General features: G+C 47.7%; 2 long non-coding RNA genes across 2 annotated transcripts in view; one reads left to right on the forward strand and one right to left on the reverse strand.

Annotated features, from left to right (window-relative positions):
- LOC139749095 (uncharacterized) overlaps window positions 1–17538 on the forward strand; it is a 284265-nt gene that overhangs the window by 101056 nt on the left and 165671 nt on the right. The window contains exon 2 of the long non-coding RNA XR_011712887.1: window positions 8491–8564. This is a non-coding gene — a long non-coding RNA (uncharacterized lncRNA). The remainder of the gene's footprint in view (window positions 1–8490; window positions 8565–17538) is intronic.
- LOC139749094 (uncharacterized) overlaps window positions 1–17538 on the reverse strand; it is a 123068-nt gene that overhangs the window by 61615 nt on the left and 43915 nt on the right. The window lies entirely within an intron of this gene.

Consider the following 17538-nt stretch of genomic DNA (forward strand, 5'->3'; position numbering starts at 1 on the left):
AACCTGGACGCTAATTGGTTCGTTTTATGTCCTCAACCTGGACGCTGATTGGTTCGTTTGTTCCAGTCTAGGACGCTGACTGGCTCGTATGCCAACAGTCAGGACAACCAAACAAAAGCTGAAGTTTATGGTTAGTGAGGGGAAGAGTCCATATGGTTTCGACGACTCACACACTCGACGGGAAAAACACGAGAGAAACAGTGTGGAGGAGGAGGAGAGACGTCTTGCTGGAAAATCATGATGATTTATATCGTAGAAGCAAATGTACACATGATACCAACGGGGATAAAGATGGAGGCTGTCAGGAAAGGCAGTAAATAAATGCCACTGAATTGTTATATAAACTGGGAAATGGGTCGGGCGTATGACGAGAGGGAACTGACGAGCAATGAATGATTACTGTTGGTTGGTTGTGACAACGTAGTGTTCGGCACAGTGAGTGCGTCTTACTGTATGTGTACAGCTGAGGTACAGTTCGTGTCAGTCTGTAGTGATTACTGTAGCTCACGGCCCGCCAGGAGCCGTCCTACCTCCAGCACACACTGAAGCCAAACGCTTCCTCACACACCACAGCCACACGTCTTGCTCACACACTACAGCCACACGTCTTGCTCACACACTACAGCCACACGTTTTCCTCACACACCACAGCCACACGTCTTCCTCACACACTACAGCCACACGTCTTGCTCACACACTACAGCCACACGTCTCCCTCACACACTACAGCCACACGTCTTGCTCACACACTACAGCCACACGTCTTGCTCACACACTACAGCCACACGTCTTGCTCACACACCAACAGCCACACGTCTTGCTCACACACCTACAGCCACACGTCTTGTTCACACACTACAGCCACACGTCTTGCTCACACACTACAGCCACACGTCTTGCTCACACACCACAGCCACACGTCTTGTTCACACACTACAGCCACACGTCTTGCTCACACACTACAGCCACACGTCTTGCTCACACACCTACAGCCACACGTCTTCCATCGTCGGTTGATTACTAAATAAGGCCGGGGTGGGGTGGGGTGGGGTGGAGGGGTTGCTGGTTGTGGTGAGGGAGAGGCAGGTTGGGGCTTGGTGAGAGGTTCAGGCCTGGTCAACCCCCTCTCCAGTGACACAGCACCCACCCACGCAGCAGTAAGATGCCGACCAGAAAACACTACAAGCAGCATTGTTCTCACCCAACACAGCTCGGTAATAATAATAATAATTCATCACAATGGCCAGTGCTACACCAACAGATCCTTTTTGACCAAGTAAACACACACCTGATGGAAGAACCAAACGTTGTTCTGATGGTGTCTCAAACCTCACACCAGTTAATATACCGCGATCATTAACCTACCCACTGAACCACACACAACGAGCACTCACACGCCGGTGTGGCCGTCAAGGGAGACGTATAATACAAATTCTTTGATGCCTTTCAGTCCCCCCACACACCTCGTAAATAGAACTAATGACGTAAGTAGACCCAGTTAGTGTTGCTACAAGCTATATATCCTCCCAAGGTTGTGCGTATTATGTTACCACATTACTACAAGATGTTACCACATTACTACAAGAACCTTAAAGATACCAGAACTACAGTCTATATCAGTATTGGTGATGTGAGAGCTTGACTTACAAACTTGGGTCATTCTAGCACAGACACCACAGGCAGGAATGTAGTAAGACTAATTAAATGTTTCGTCGTTCAACACCTGGAGCTAAACTTCCCTAACCTTAATTTGATTTGTGCCGGTGACCCCCGGCAGAGTTAATAGGTCAGTCGGCTCTATCCACACCAGATATCGTTCTTGGAAGTGGCGAAACCTACCCGCAGTATCCACGTGAGAGGCGGTCATGACCTCACAAGCGGTGATCGTCACCATACCAACCGCGCCAGAGTTGTCTTCATCGCGGGCGACACAGCAGCTGGCTACACAGAAAGCTGACTGGAACGTGTCCTGTGAAACGGTCAACCAAAATCTCTCCGGTACAGCCGACCTCGGAGGCAGACCAACTGATGAAGCACACGAAGCTCTAGAATACCCGGCAGGAAACCATCGGCAGAGCGCAGTCACCTGGAGTCCCCATCAACAGATACAAGACGTTATCATAACCCTCCTTCCCTTCACCACTCCAGAAACTAAACACCTCTTCACCAGTGTTCCAGACGACGCCAACTGCAACGGCTGGACATACTGCTGTGTACCCACGATGTTAAGACCTCCAGCGGACCCGAGTGGTGGAGGAACCTAACCTGCACTGGGGAAATACGACCAACTCCCCAACCTGGAAGCTAAAGTAGAATCAAATATCTAAAAGTTAACAATAACAAAACATGATGATGATGATGTAGGTATGGCAACAATCCATGATCATCATCCGATGATGAAGGTATGGCAACAATCCATGAACACATGGAAAACAGTGTTCCACATTACACCTGAAGAAAACGAAAACTGTGACCAAGATTACGAAAAAAGGAAAAGAAAAAAAAATGACTGGCTAACTTGGAACAGAGGAGGAGCCATCCCACACTACAGTGTAGACTCAGCCCGACCCTCCCCTGACATCTGCCTCTGTGGCAATAGACTCGCCTGAACTTGGTAAAGTCATGCAGACAACCAAGTGTTCAGCCCCGGGAAAAAAGTGAAATAGACAAGAGGCAGACCAACTCACTACCTCCAAAAGGACGTTCGGTACCTTTCGTAGAGGGTTCAAAGATGCCAGAGTAACACTGATAGCGAAACCAGGAATGCCGGAAACAGACCCTGAGAACTACCGGCTCAGGTCCCTCCTAGATATCTCTGGGGAAACTTTTTCAAAGAATTGTGAACCTTAGGTTAAAACGTATCTATCTTGACAACAATAACCTCTGGAATCGTAATGAATACGGCTTCCTGAGGGGCAAAGTAGCCCCCAGCAATCGTGATTGCAGCAGAGAAAAAAAAAAAAGCGGTTTCGAAGGACAAGGAATGAATTGTACAGTTAGACAAAGAGACATAAGCGAAGCCTTTGACAGAGTGTGGACAATCGACCCGCAGTGTAAATCACTACTGTTAGGCATGCCTGAGATCACATCAAGACCGCTGTGTAACTTTCTACACCGCAGAAATCATCATCAGCGCCGCAACGTCACACGAATTTCCTCTATGAAGCGAGATCCCACAAGGTAGCGTCCTGCCACCAACACTCTTCGTAACTTATACAGCAGATATACCCCCACCACCACCAGTTGGTGCTATGAACATGAACATCTATGCTGTTGACGCCGCTCACATAGTAGTCTCGAACAACTCACGTCCGGAACAAATACGTTTAGAACAGTCAGAGGCAAGTAGACTAAACAATTTCGAAAGAAAGTGGGGGAAAAAATGACCAAAGTTGCGCTGGGAAGATTAAAACCCGACGACATGATCATAAAAGGGAACATGCCAGCACTTAAGGAGAGCTGCAGAATCCTGGGCCACACTGTCCTCACATCATGGGGTTGGATAATAGATCATATCAACTACACACCATTGCATGGCTAAGCAGCCATGACCAGTCGGTATAGATTTTGGCGCCTTCCACAAAACCGAATATTACACACACATCCATGATGAGACCTGTCCTGGCTTGAGACCTGTCCTGGCTTGAGACCTGTCCTGGCTTTCTATAACAATGTTCCTCGCCTCCATACTACGCATGCTGCTGACGTTAACGAGGATATACAACATAAAAGGCTCTATGGTTAATCTTAAATGAGAAATACACATACGTTGACGACACAGTAGAACAGCACGAGCGATTTAAGGTTCAACCGGTCAGTTCATAGGTGAGAGAAGCAGTCCAGAAAGTATGGCAGAGACTTGAAGACGACGATGATAGAAACCACAGACTTGCCACACGAGATGAACATGATGAACGGTGGGAGGGAGGGTTGACGTGGGGTGGGGAGTGAGAGGTCGTATGAACCAGACCAGGAGAGAGGCAACATGATCGAGTGTAGAAGCTTTACTGTGAACATTCCAGGTGGCTGTAGCCCCTTCCCCAGGCTGTGCTGCACCCAGCCCAGGAGGCTACTTACTGCCCCACTGGTTATGACTATGGCTGCTTGATCAGAGACTCAAAGGCTACGGCTGCGAGACTTGAAGGTGACAACTCCAGAGACACCAGGAGGCTACATGTAAGTCCAGAGAGAACTGGAGGCTACATGTAAGTCCAGAGAGACCTGGAGTTTTCAGGTCCAGGTTTACCAGTGTGTCGAACAAATGGAAGAAACGACTCGCTACACAGAGAAAACCATCGTCATAGACGATTTGTACTTTATTTCTAAATATCAACATGTGAATATTTACCTTGGAAAGTTACCATCCCGCGAGTGTCACATAGTCCACCGGAAGCCTGCCTCTGACACACAAACTGTTCTAACCACATATTTCTGTTTCCTTCTGCGTTACTATTGGTTACCCCAGGATGGTGATCAGTGAGGCGGCCGTCCCCAGGTGGACGTGTTGGCTAGTCTCAGTGTTGTGTGGGAGGCCACAGTGCCCGCGGGCAGCAGGAGTGCACAACACATTAGCCGGTCCGGCGGCACACATCAGACGTGCTCAGCGGGTGTCACCCGCCTCTTGTTATCTCCAACACTCACCACCAGTGTCAGTATCTCCAGTGTGGACCCTCGTTGTCGTATGTGTTTCTGATCATCTTTAAGGATGGTGAGCGATGAGCGGAGGCCAAGATCTCGACTCATAATTATTATGAGTCACCGACCACAAGGAAATTGTATATTGATAATGTGTTGTTCACAGTAGAAAAATTATCGTTTATCTCACCAGGATGTGTTTTTTTTTTGGGGGGGGGGGGCTCTGTCCCTGTTCCACTAGGTGAACATCTTCCGTAATATATATATATATATATATATATATATATATATATATATCCCTAGGGATAGGGGAGAAAGAATACTTCCCACGTATTCCCTGCGTGTAGTAGAAGGCGACTAAAAGGGAAGGGAGCGGGGGGCTGGAAATCCTCCCATCTCGTTCTTAATTTTCCAAAAGAATGAACAGAGAAGGGGGCCAAGTGAGGATATTCCCTCAAAGGCTCAGTACTCTGTTCTTAACGCTACCTCGCTAACGCGAGAAATGGCGAATAGTATGAAAAAAAAGAAAAAATATATATATATACATTGGAAGTTTGGAGTATGTTGTTTGAGGTTTGCTGCTGGTTCTTATTTGAGGTGTGAGTGGCTGGCTGTTACTCCCCAGGAGCGCACACGGGATCAGTATATCATCATCATCTCTACCTGGAAGATGCTAGAAGGTGTGGCTCCCACCTTTACACCCGGCAATAACTTCTTATCGGCACGACAGTCATGGAAGACTCCAATACTTCCTCTGAAATCCAGAGATGCGATGATGCACACGCGTGACGACACCATAACCATCTCGTGGCCCCAAGACTCACCACCACCTCGCCAGCTACCATCACCGACCGCATGGGAGGCACGGTAGGGAAGGTCAGGAGTGCACTGGACGAGCACGTACACAGTGTACCAGACCAACCAGGCTATGTGGGGCCCCCCGAGGGCTACAGCTTAGTCGACCAACGACCCTGTAAAACAGCCTGAGCTCAGCCCGGGCTGTTGGGGGTCGAGACCTGCGAAGACTCCACCAGGTCGGCACAAGCTATGACAATATGATGTTCAGGCATACACAGGGAACCAGACGTGCGTGATCAGGCATACATAGGGAACCAGACTTAACACCCGACACATATGTGTAGGGAAGCCCGCAGAGCAGGTGTGTAAATCGCACACAAGCATACACGGAGGAGCAGATGCCTCTCTGCCCGGTACTGTGAAAATACACCCCATACAAGCCGGATCCTTGCATCACGTTGCGTACACATTATATATATATATATATATATATATATATATATATATATATATATATATATATATATATATATATATATATATACACACAACAACGTGCACCAGGTTATACATAGACATGTGTACTTCGCAGGGAATCATACACTCACAAGTTGCTCTTGCCGTATTTATGGTGTCTAATACATACATACATACACCATCAGGACTCGTGAGCGAGTGTACGTACGTGTAACACTACACAGATGCGGACAACACACCCAGACATTGTGTAATAAATACGAACCATGGTAACGGAAGATTTATACAGCATTTGCTGCCCGTCCCGCCCCCCGCCCACACCTGTACCTCTTGAGGGCCACCCCTTACTCCATGGGGTCACCCCGGGAGGCTGGCGTGTCGCCAGTGAGAGCGATGATCCTACGATAAGCTACTGAAAATTAATACAAAGCGACAACACGCAGCGACTGTCGGGTCGGTGGCGGGGGGAGGGAAGGAGTGGTGGAGGGTGGGTGCGGGTGAGTGGCGGAGGGAGCGGGCGGTAGAGGGAAGGGGAGTGGGGACGGGGTTGGTAGGAGGGAGGGTCTTCACTTGGCGCCATGGGGGTCGCTTATATCCTAGGATAAACAACGGTTGGTTCAGGTAATAAGGACGCGTCGCTCACTCCTTCAGCCGACCTCGTCTACCCGTACATCATGGGTTACGCTGGCCTGCCCAGGACACGGCCGGGTGGGTCAGGTCTGACGTTCTCCCACACAACAGGCAGGTTTCCTGGTGTAACCTCACGTGTCATAGGAAAAAAGAATCGTCGTCTGGGTCATGTTCGCTCATAAGAACTCTTCTGTTAAGCCTGGGTGCTCCTGGGGTGCTAAGGGGGGGTTTCTGGGGTTTCTCCTGGGGTGATGGGACGTCATGAGGAATGTTACGTCTCCTGGGGTTTGACTTGGTATGTTGAACAGTGGGAGGAACGTCTCCTGCGTCTCCAGGGGCACCAGGACGTTTCTTGGAATGTCTCCTGCAGTGTAAAGGGAGCCTTCAGGGGGCCCAGGGCGTGTCCAGGGTTACCATTGCATCTCCTGGGGTACTAGGGCGTCTCCTAGGGTGCCTCTGATCTTTGGGGGACCAATTCCTTTCCAAGTGGGGAAGCGTAGTGAGGGGGGGTTGGGGGAGGTGAGAAGAAGGGGAGGGTGCCTGAAGTCAATGAGAATTCCCCTTCAAGTGGCGTGAGCTTTGGAGTCGGTTCACTTTACACTTGGTTTTGTCCTCTCTGTGCGCACTGCTGGCTGACCCCTACATCATACACACACGCACACACACACACACACACACACACACACCACACACACACACACACACACACATGTAAGCTTGTGTCCACTTGTCTGACCCGTTGTTGTTCTTAGTACATCAGCACTTTATGTTTGAGTGGCATGTTGTAATTATCATAACTCCGAGGATTACTCGGAAATTCCAGACACAATTTATGGATAATTACCTGGAACACTTCCGGTTCATATCAATGGTCTTTTTTTTTCTCCAGGATGTTTCCGTTTACTAACACAAGTGTAGGACACTGGCATAGGAGTAATGTCGACTTGTTACTCATGCCAGTTTACTTCACCCAGGCGATGAACACAAGTATTGCATGTATTGAGAGTCAAGCTGACATGGAAATACAATTGTTAATTCTGTTAATTTCGTATTTCTTTTTTTTCGTTATTCCAATGACAACGAATTGGTTCAGGAGCTTGACGTGTGTGAGGTCATGCCTGGGACGCGACGTGGCGCCCCCATCAGGTACGCGAGACCCGTGTCTGTAGGACCCAGGCTCCGGCCCGGCCCGGCCGAGATCCGCAGGTTATGGATTTACAATATTTACCACCGGAAACGGTCGTGTCCACCTGATACATTCGTGTGGAGGAGCGACGGTGTCTTGAATACATCTGACCTTACTTGTATACCACAACCCGGCCTGGCGTCTGCTATCTGTGTCGTACGGAGAGAGGGGGTTGTACACTGGTGGAGGACCATCTCCTGGTGGGGGGTTGGGTGGGGTCTCTCTCTCTCTCTCACTCCCTACGTCATCAAGTAACCTTTTAACCCTTTATAAACTGTTGCCATTCACAGTGTCCTTGGTCAGTATATGCCAACCATCCACCCCCCCCAGCCTCACACTCAACCAGTGCTTCTCAACACACTTGCCAGCTGAGGGTCACTGTGGTGGTGCTGCTCCTGAACAGCTGTTCACTCTCAGTATTGTTCACGTTATTTAGAAATTAGAGGGATGTTATTTATCCCCCCCCACCTTCCGCCTCCATTTTCTGTCTTTCCTGACCTACACGGCAGACAGCTCTGGGTGCGCGCGCACGTTCATAATGTGTATGTATGCTTGTACGTATGCATGTATGTATGTATAGGGACTGGATGATAAATAGAATACTACTCGACTAATGATAATATGTCATCATCAACTTGCATCAACCCAAGTTCGGTCCATCTCCATAAGAACATGATGGCGGTCGTGTTGTTTTTCTTCTTCTTCTGTTACATTCAGTCGCCAGAGTCGGTAACTCGTGATTATTGTGTTTTTCTCTGCCGCAGGTTAAGGTCACGTCCCTCCGTGGCCTCGCCTCACAGCCAGCTGAGCCTATCGTAGTCAACTCCGGGGGAAAAAGGTAAGTGGAATTCCCATTTGCTGTCAGTGAGGGAGGATATTTGTGCTCTCAAGATGTGGCTAACAATTTCCTCCGAGAAAAAACCCCTTCCTGCCCGTAACACACTCCTGCAGAGAGCATTCTCTTGTTCATCTGACAACACTATACAACCACACCCCCTTCCCTTCCTAACCCTTATGTGTATGTGTGTGTGTGTGTGTGTGTGTGTGTGTGTGTGTGTGTGTGTGTGTGTGTCTGCTCATAGAGTCGACGACAGGATCTTTAGTTCTAAACCTTCTTTCTTATGTGTTCTAATTTCCTCAGTATGATTCTATCATTAGGTGGTTGCACAAACACTAGTTGTCCAAAATTATCCATTCTATCTCAGTCAAGCTTTCGCTTTAACAGAGGCACCATCAGGAATCTACGAGAATAAGAAAATCGTCACAAAACCAGGAAATGATTTGGAAACCGCAAACAAAATGTATATAAGAAACACACACGGGACAAACCCACAGTACATAGCACATAAAAAATATGAGAAAACACTAAAAGCGACACAAATCAACAATTACGTGAAGGGTATTATGAGTTACAACCTGAATATAGATTATGGAAACAGAAATATATTTCTGTTTCCATACTCTCTCCAGATCCATAAATGTCACATACAAAGCTTTCCGTTTCTCTATTTCTTGCACACATTCCTCAACGCAGACACCTGATCCACACATCCGCTCCCACTTCTAAAACAGTACTGCTCCTCCCCAGTCTGATGCTCTGTACATGTCTTTTCTCTCTCTCTCTCTCTCAATCACTCCCTTCCCGTACAACTTACAGTACACTCATCAAAGTGCCTTTGTAATTTGTCCCCCTTGTCTTTACACAGTGGCACTATGTATGCATTCTGCAAATCCTCAGGCACCTAACCATGATCCGTACATAAATCTTATCTATAACCGATTAACAAAATAGTTAACCTCCTCTCTTAATGAATTCACCAACAATACCATCCACTCCAGCCGCCTTGCCACATTTCATCATACGTAGGGCTTTCACCACTCCTCTCTTCACCAAGCCACTCTCCATGACTCTCTCACTTCGCATACCACTCCGACCCAAACACACTACATCTGCCATTCTGCCATCAGACACATTCAACAGTCCCTCAAAATACTCACTCCATCTCTTCACTTTAACTTCCTCTTTTGCCCCCTTCAGTGACAGATGTAAGAACAGTCCCATATCTACCATTGTGAACTTCATAAACAATCCGTGAATAAGTGCATAGCTACGCAATTAAAGAGCTCAGTTCCCTGTTAGTTAGCCTATGTGGTATGTCATCTACTATAGTGCCTTAACTATTCTCCTCCTAATGTTTAGTCAGACTCATAATGTATAAAACATAAACTGGAAACATAGCTATCTAAACGTTTCTCACACATATGTTTCCCTGTTTTGTAATGTCTTAACCGTTATTTTCAGCCAAATAGTTTCTTCATCTAATAAATATCATTCACTAATAATTTTTTTCCTCTTGTTTTTTCACACTTTATTAACCTCCAGCAAAACATCTTATTCTCCCCAAAGTTTACTAATACTCGCTCATTCCAACTCGCATTTGCCCTCTTTTTCACCCCCTGCACCTTCATCTTTATCTCCTGCCGCTTTCCCTTATACATCCATCAATCATTTGTACTCCTTCCTTGTAGGTAACGCCCTAACGTCTCCCATTTCTCTTTCACTACTTTACTTCATCCCGCCACTCACTACCCTTTTTGATCTGCCCACCTCCCATCCTTTCTCATGCCACATGCATCTCTTGCACATTTCAACACTGTTTTCCTAAATACTTCTTGTTCCTCACCCACTTCCCTCGCTTCATTTACTCTCACATTTTTCCATTCAACGCTCAATCTCTCCTGGTGTTTCTTCACACAAGTCTCCTTTCCAAGCTCACTTACTCGCACCACTCTCTTATCGATGTCGTTTTATTTTTTTCCTAAAACTTCTGCTAATCTTCACCCTTGCTTCCAGAAGATAGTGATCACACATCCCTCCAGCTGCCCCTCTCGGCACACTTACGTCCAAAAATCTCTCTTTTACACGTCTACCACTTTATACGTAATTCGATAACCGGTTCCTAGCAGCAAAGAACTAACGGCCGGCCAGACTGTTGGACAACATACAACCTCCGTAAGACACAACCAACCTAACAAGCGTTCACAACAGTAACAACAACCATAGCGTGGTTAAGGCCAATATGACGGACCATTAGTTGGTATGGTGGGCAACAAGGGGGCTAACCCACCGTTAACCTTAAGTCTTATAATCCTAGTGGTCAAGGAGGCGTACTCGTCCATGAGGTCTCACTGACAAGTGACCCTCTTGAGCGGGATTTTATATTTACGTGAGGAGGGCGCGTGCGGGGGGGAAATTTAGCTGATTTTGTGTATATGTGATTCTCTCTCTCTCTCTCTCTCTCTCTCTCTCTCTCTCTCTCTCTCTCTCTCTCTATGGACACGGTCAGGAGCGTGTCGTGTTGATGTAGGTGTGGGTGTGGTCTTATAACAATCTCTTTGTAGTAGTTTTAACCTTATTGTCCCGCCTGTATATAGTGAGGCACTCGCGTCTAAGTCCCGTGTGTGTGTGTGTGTGTGTGTGTGTATGTGTGTGTGTGTGTGTGTGTGTGTGTGTGTATATATATATATATATATATATATATATATATATATATATATATATATATATATATATATATAAATTTGTTATATAACTCTCGTATGTCAGTCCCCCCCTCTCCCTTCTGTGGGAGCTGGGGAGGTCAAAATGGACTGTGATTTAGTGTTCAGTGTTCATTTCCATGAGAGTTATTGACTTCGTTCATTTTGTCTTTTTTAATAGTTGAGTCCGTGGAGGATCATATGGTCGCATCTGTTTGTTTGTTTCCAATAAAAACCAACAGTGATGCCAGTGTCACATTAACCAGTGGTTGATCTAGTGTAGCAGTTAAACACAGTGTTGGGACTTTCCCCTCGGTTTTATTTTTCCCCTGGTGCTGGGTACTGTGATATGGTTGTGTGTGTGTTCCTCCTCCCGCACTCCACTGACCCAAGGGGGGGAGTAACCATGGAGCGGCGGCTGTATTGGTTGGGTTAATGATGTTAAGTGGCTGTACTAATGTAAAGTGACTGTAGTGCGCATATGGTACTTATCGTAGACTGACGTAACGCTAACACACTAGTGTGACTTCTAAGATGACATAGCTTTCCTAATTTAACGTAACTCTACTGTACAGTTACTTGTCTAAGCTGACGTAACTACACTGGGCTAACGTAACATTTAAGTACACCAACGTAATTGCTCAAAACTAACGTAGCATTGCTGACCTTTCGTAACGATAAAACTGACGTAACTCTGCTATCGTTACGTAACCAGTTGTCCAGTACGAACGTAACCAGGAGACGTAAGTAACTTGGAAACCGGTCGACACAGTCGCCCTGTTGCACGCTGCAGACATTCTCAGCTGGCGGTCACCTGTCTCCCCTGGACTGTGTGGTGTGTAGTGTGGGGTCACCTGCCTCCCCTGGACTGTGTGGTGTGTAGTGTGGGGGGTCACCTGTCTCCCCTGGACTGTGTGGTGTGTAGTTAGGGGGGTCACCTGTCTCCCCTGGACTGTGTGGCGTGTAGTGTGGGGTCACCTGCCTCCCCTGGACTGTGTGGTGTGTAGTGTGGGGGGTCACCTGCCTCCCCTGGACTGTGGCGTGTAGTGAGGGGGGTCACCTGTCTCCCCTGGACAGTGTGGCGTGTAGTGTGGGGTCACCTGCCTCCCCTGGACTGTGTGGTGTGTAGTTAGGGGGGTCACCTGCCTCCCCTGGACTATGGCGTGTAGTGTGGGGGGGGGGGGGTCACCTGCCTCCCCTGGACTGTGTGGTGTGTAGTTAGGGGGGTCACCTGTCTCCCCTGGACTATGTGGCGTGTAGTGTGAGGGTCACCTGTCTCCCCTGGACTATGTGGCGTGTAGTGTGGGGGTCACCTGTCTCCCCTGGACTGTGGCGTGTAGTGTGGGGTCACCTGTCTCCCCTGGACTATGTGGCGTGTAGTGTGGGGGTCACCTGTCTCCCCTGGACTGTGGGGCGTGTACTGGTGTGGTCTGCAGTGAGGGAGTCGACAGTTATGCCGTCCGGAAAAGTGTTGTCAGACTTGCTGAACCCCACGACCCATCACCAGGCGGTACGTGGGTGGCGTGTGCACGTCCTGTCTGGCTTGCCATACTCTGACGAGTGTGAGTCGCAGCCACGGAGACACCAGACGGTGGCAACCATATACCGATCATCCACGATCTCGTGATGGTCTGTGTCTTCCCGCTCCGTCATCATCATCATCATCACCATCAATCATCATCATCATCATCCTCACTATCATCATCACCGTCATCATGATACATGGACGCCAGATGTCCATTGTTTACCAGCGGTAATCAGCTGTTCATATGGGATGTGTGACTGCAGGCACCTCGGCTTCAGGCACAGCTTTGACGAACGCCGCTCACAATGACCTGCTTCACATTGTTGGTGGGGAAGGGTTTACATCTTGGTTATAACGAAGGGTTTACATCTTGGTTATAACGAAGGGTTTACATCTTGGTTATAACGAAGGGTTTACATCTTGGTTATAACGAAGGGTTTACATCTTGGTTATAACGAAGGGTTTACATCTTGGTTATAACGAAGGGTTTACATCTTGGTTATAACGAAGGGTTTACATCTTGCTTATAGCAAAGGGTTCACAACTAGATTATAACGAAGGGTTCACAACTTGGTTATAACTAAGGGTTCACAACTTGGTTATAACGAAGGGCTTACAACTTGGTTATAACGAAGGGTTCACAACTTGGTTACAACGTATAGCGACTCGGTGATACCGAATTAGCCAACTCCCAGCGTTGTAATCTCAGACATTATTGCTCTCAGTGCTAACTGGTCGTTACATTGGGTTATTCTTCACGGGTCATCATGGTTCATCATGAGATGACGACGACTGAACCCTCAAGAACGACGACTTAACACCGTGAGTACGACAAATGAAGAACCTCATGAGTACGACGACTTAACCCAGTGAGTACGACGACTTAACCCAGTGAGTACGACGACTGAAGAACATCATGAGTACGACGACTTAACCCTGTGAGTACGACGACTGAAGAACATCATGAGTACGACGACTTAACCCAGTGAGTACGACGACTGAAGAACATCATGAGTACGACGACTTAACCCAGTGAGTACGACGACTGAAGAACATCATGAGTACGACGACTTAACCCAGTGAGTACGACGACTGAAGAACATCATGAGTACGACGACTTAACCCCGGTGAGTACGACGACTGAAGAACATCATGAGTACGACGACTTAACCCAGTGAGTACGACGACTGAAGAACCTCATGAGTACGACGACTTAACCCTGTGAGTACGACGACTGAAGAACCTCATGAGTACGACGACTTAACCCTGTGAGTACGACGACTTAACCTAGTGAGTACGACGACTGAAGAACATCATGAGTACGACGACTTAACCCAGTGAGTACGACGACTTAACCCTGTGAGTACGACGACTGAAGAACATCATGAGTACGACGACTTAACCCCGGTGAGTGAGCAGGAGGACCAGAGAGATGGTGCGGTGTGGGTGGCGGGGGAGGTCCGGGGCTGGGGGGGTGAGGCCGGCGTGCCAGGGTAGCAACGAGGACCCTGCCAACCAACCAGCCAGCCAGCCAGCCAGCCACACCGCCAGCCCGCCTGGTGCTGCTGGTTGTGGTAGACGCTTGGCACCCGCTGACCACTGCCACCACCATAGTCATCTTCGACATCTCCCACCACCACCACAGCACCACCATGGTAGAGGTGACAGTCAGCGGTGGTGGTGGTGGTGGCACACGACCACACAACCCTCCACACTGGCAGTAAGTCGTCAACATTTAAGTACATCATGTGTCATGGCTGGTACTGGGGGGGGAGGAGGGAGGGCCGGCAGTTACCACTCACTCAAAACTCGCATTTTCCCCGGGAAACTCTGACAAAATCAGGGTGACAGGTGGGTGTGGAGGGAAGCGAACTGGCAAATGCCTGCCCTGAAATGGAGACTACCTTGAAATGTGGGTCCCTGACCTTAAAATGGGACTGTTCGCCTTAAAAATAGGGTTGCTAGCTCTTGCCATTTATAGAAGAACGAGAAGATATAAAGCTGTAGAGCAGGGAGGGAGGGAGGGTATTGGTGAGGTTGCTTGCCAACACTGTCAACTGTCATATTAAATATAATCTCTGCCTCTGTTCCGGGGTTATCAAACCTTACGTAAGGCTTTATTATTAGATATAAAATGACAAGTAAGCTTTGTGTGTGTGTGTGTGTGTGTGTGTGTGTGTGTGTGTGTCTACAGTTGACTCACAACTAATAAAGTTGATCACGGGTCATCCAGTCACTTGATAGCATTGAATAAGAGAGAACTGTGTACTGTATATATATCTTATATTATCTATTTATACACGCAGACATGCATATATCATTCGAATCCATATATATATATATATATATATATATATATATATATATATATATATATATATATATATATAGTTTTTTTTTTCAAACTATTCGCCATTTCCCGCGTTAGCGAGGTAGCGTTAAGAACAGAGAACTGGGCCTTTGAGGGAATATCCTCACCTGGCCCCCTTCTCCGTTCCTTCTTTTGGAAAATTAAAAAAAAAAAAAACGAGAGGGGAGGATTTCCAGCCTCCCGCCCCCTCCCCTTTTAGTCGCCTTCTACGACACGCAGGGAATACGTGGGAAGTATTCTTTCTCCCCTATCCCCAGGGATATATATATATATACATATATCCGGACTCTGCCCATGGTTACCCTACAGACGAAAATTCACCTTTGATGAAGTTGTATCATTCCTCTGTTGACGAGAGGGGAGTACAGACAGCCACGTCGGAAAGCTACTGAAACCAAAGTTCATTTCCCTGCCACTGCACGTTGACCCAGCCGTGGGCCCGCAGGAGCCACTGGAAAAGGGGTTCTGCAGTAACGCGAGAACCCTTTCATAACAGGAGTTCTAGAGCAGTTACACACACACACACACACACACACACACACACACACACACACACAATATATTATCCCTGGGGATAGGGGAGAAAGAATACTTCCCACGTATTCCCTGCGTGTCGTAGAAGGCGACTAAAAGGGGAGGGAGCGGGAGGCTGGAAATCCTCCCCTCTCGTTTTTTTTTTTTAATTTTCCAAAAGAAGGAACGGAGAAGGGGGCCAGGTGAGGATATTCCCTCAAAGGCCTAGTTCTCTGTTCTTAACGCTACCTCGCTAACACGGGAAATGGCGAATAGTTTGAAAGTATATATATATATATATATATATATATATATATATATATATATATATATATATATATATATATATATATATATGTGTGTGTGTGTGTGTGTGTGTGTGTGGCGTGACGTAATTGTGGGTCAGACGAGGTTTGATTTGGTTGAACGTGTGTGTGACATCAGGGAAGCGGGTTGTGTCGCCTCATCTTAGAAAAAACGTTGGGAAAACGTGGTAAGACTTCTTGAGCCCTGAGTACATTACGGACGTGATGGCTCGCCTTTAAGGGTCAGACTGGTGACATCATCATCATACCTGAGGTATGTAAGGTCCTTCTCAAGGGCCAGGACTCCTTCTGAGAAGGGTAAAGGAGAGAACTTAATTCCCGTCACTTGTGCCCGTTAGGTTCTGCGTGGCGCTGAACGGCTCCTCATTATTCGTCAAGTTGTCCACAAGTATTATGGGACCCGCCTCTGGTGCGGTCCCTTGACTGATACAGGTGTCATCAGGACAGTAAATTACTCGCATAATCACACATTTTAATGGGATGAGCCGCTTGGCGGCCAGCCAGCCAGCCAGCCAGTCAGCCGAGGCCACGGTCGGCGGCGGGATGAAGCCGTGCAGACGACCACATCACGCACGCCAGCAGAGAGAACCAATTCCTCCCAACACATTATCAACATTGGAGACTAACGGAATCTATGCCTCAAAATTTAATGTGTCTCGAACATTTCCCCACAAGTTTGACCCGGCCGAGGTCAAGCTAGGCGGAGTTGATTCATGGGAAAGCTGAACGAATGTTCTGGTTGGCCCCGCTCGACGTGTCCACCCGCCCTCGCTCACCCTCACATTCTCGTGTTTTTGTGTAGCGTTATAGCGGCCCGTGGCTCGTGGTCTGTCATGTTACTGGTACTGGCAAGAGCATGGCGGAAATCGCAAAATTTACCATATATATATATATATATATATATATATATATATATATATAATTCTCACCATACTTGATCGCCGTTTCTCGCTTTAGCGAGGTAGCGCCACAGCAGACGAAGAAAGTCCGCATCCGCTCATATCCAGGCCCCACACACCTTTCCATGGTTTACCCCGGACGCTTCACATGCCTTGGTTCAGTCCACTTGACAGCACGTCCACCTCTTTATTAGCCAGAGTGGGAGTCAGAAGAAGCCTTGCATTTCATTACTGGCCAGGCATCACCACCTCTTGTGCAACCCTCCCTCCCTCCCTCTCACTCTCTCCGCCCTGATATTCCGTTATCAGTTCGGCCACTGGTCTCTAAGCCGTCTGCCACCGAGGCTTGGTGGACCAGCGAGTCGTGTGGCTGGCTGCTGCTCCCCATACGAGAGGTGGCTACGATGCTGCCTTATTGCCTCTAACAACATTATTGTGGAACTGTTTATACTCTTGTCAGTTCTTCTTCCCACAACCCTGCTACCTTAAAACATAAGGTTTACAAACACCAGAAGAACTCGTAAGTTCATTCATATATGTATGTTTATATGTTTATATGTATGTATGTGATAGGAGACCAGAGTAGAGGGATGCTTCGTTATGTAGTTAATTATATGTACGGTACGGGGAGGGAGGGA

This window comes from Panulirus ornatus, chromosome 6 (genome assembly GCF_036320965.1).
Source record: "Panulirus ornatus isolate Po-2019 chromosome 6, ASM3632096v1, whole genome shotgun sequence".
Taxonomy (NCBI): Eukaryota; Metazoa; Arthropoda; class Malacostraca; order Decapoda; family Palinuridae; genus Panulirus; species Panulirus ornatus.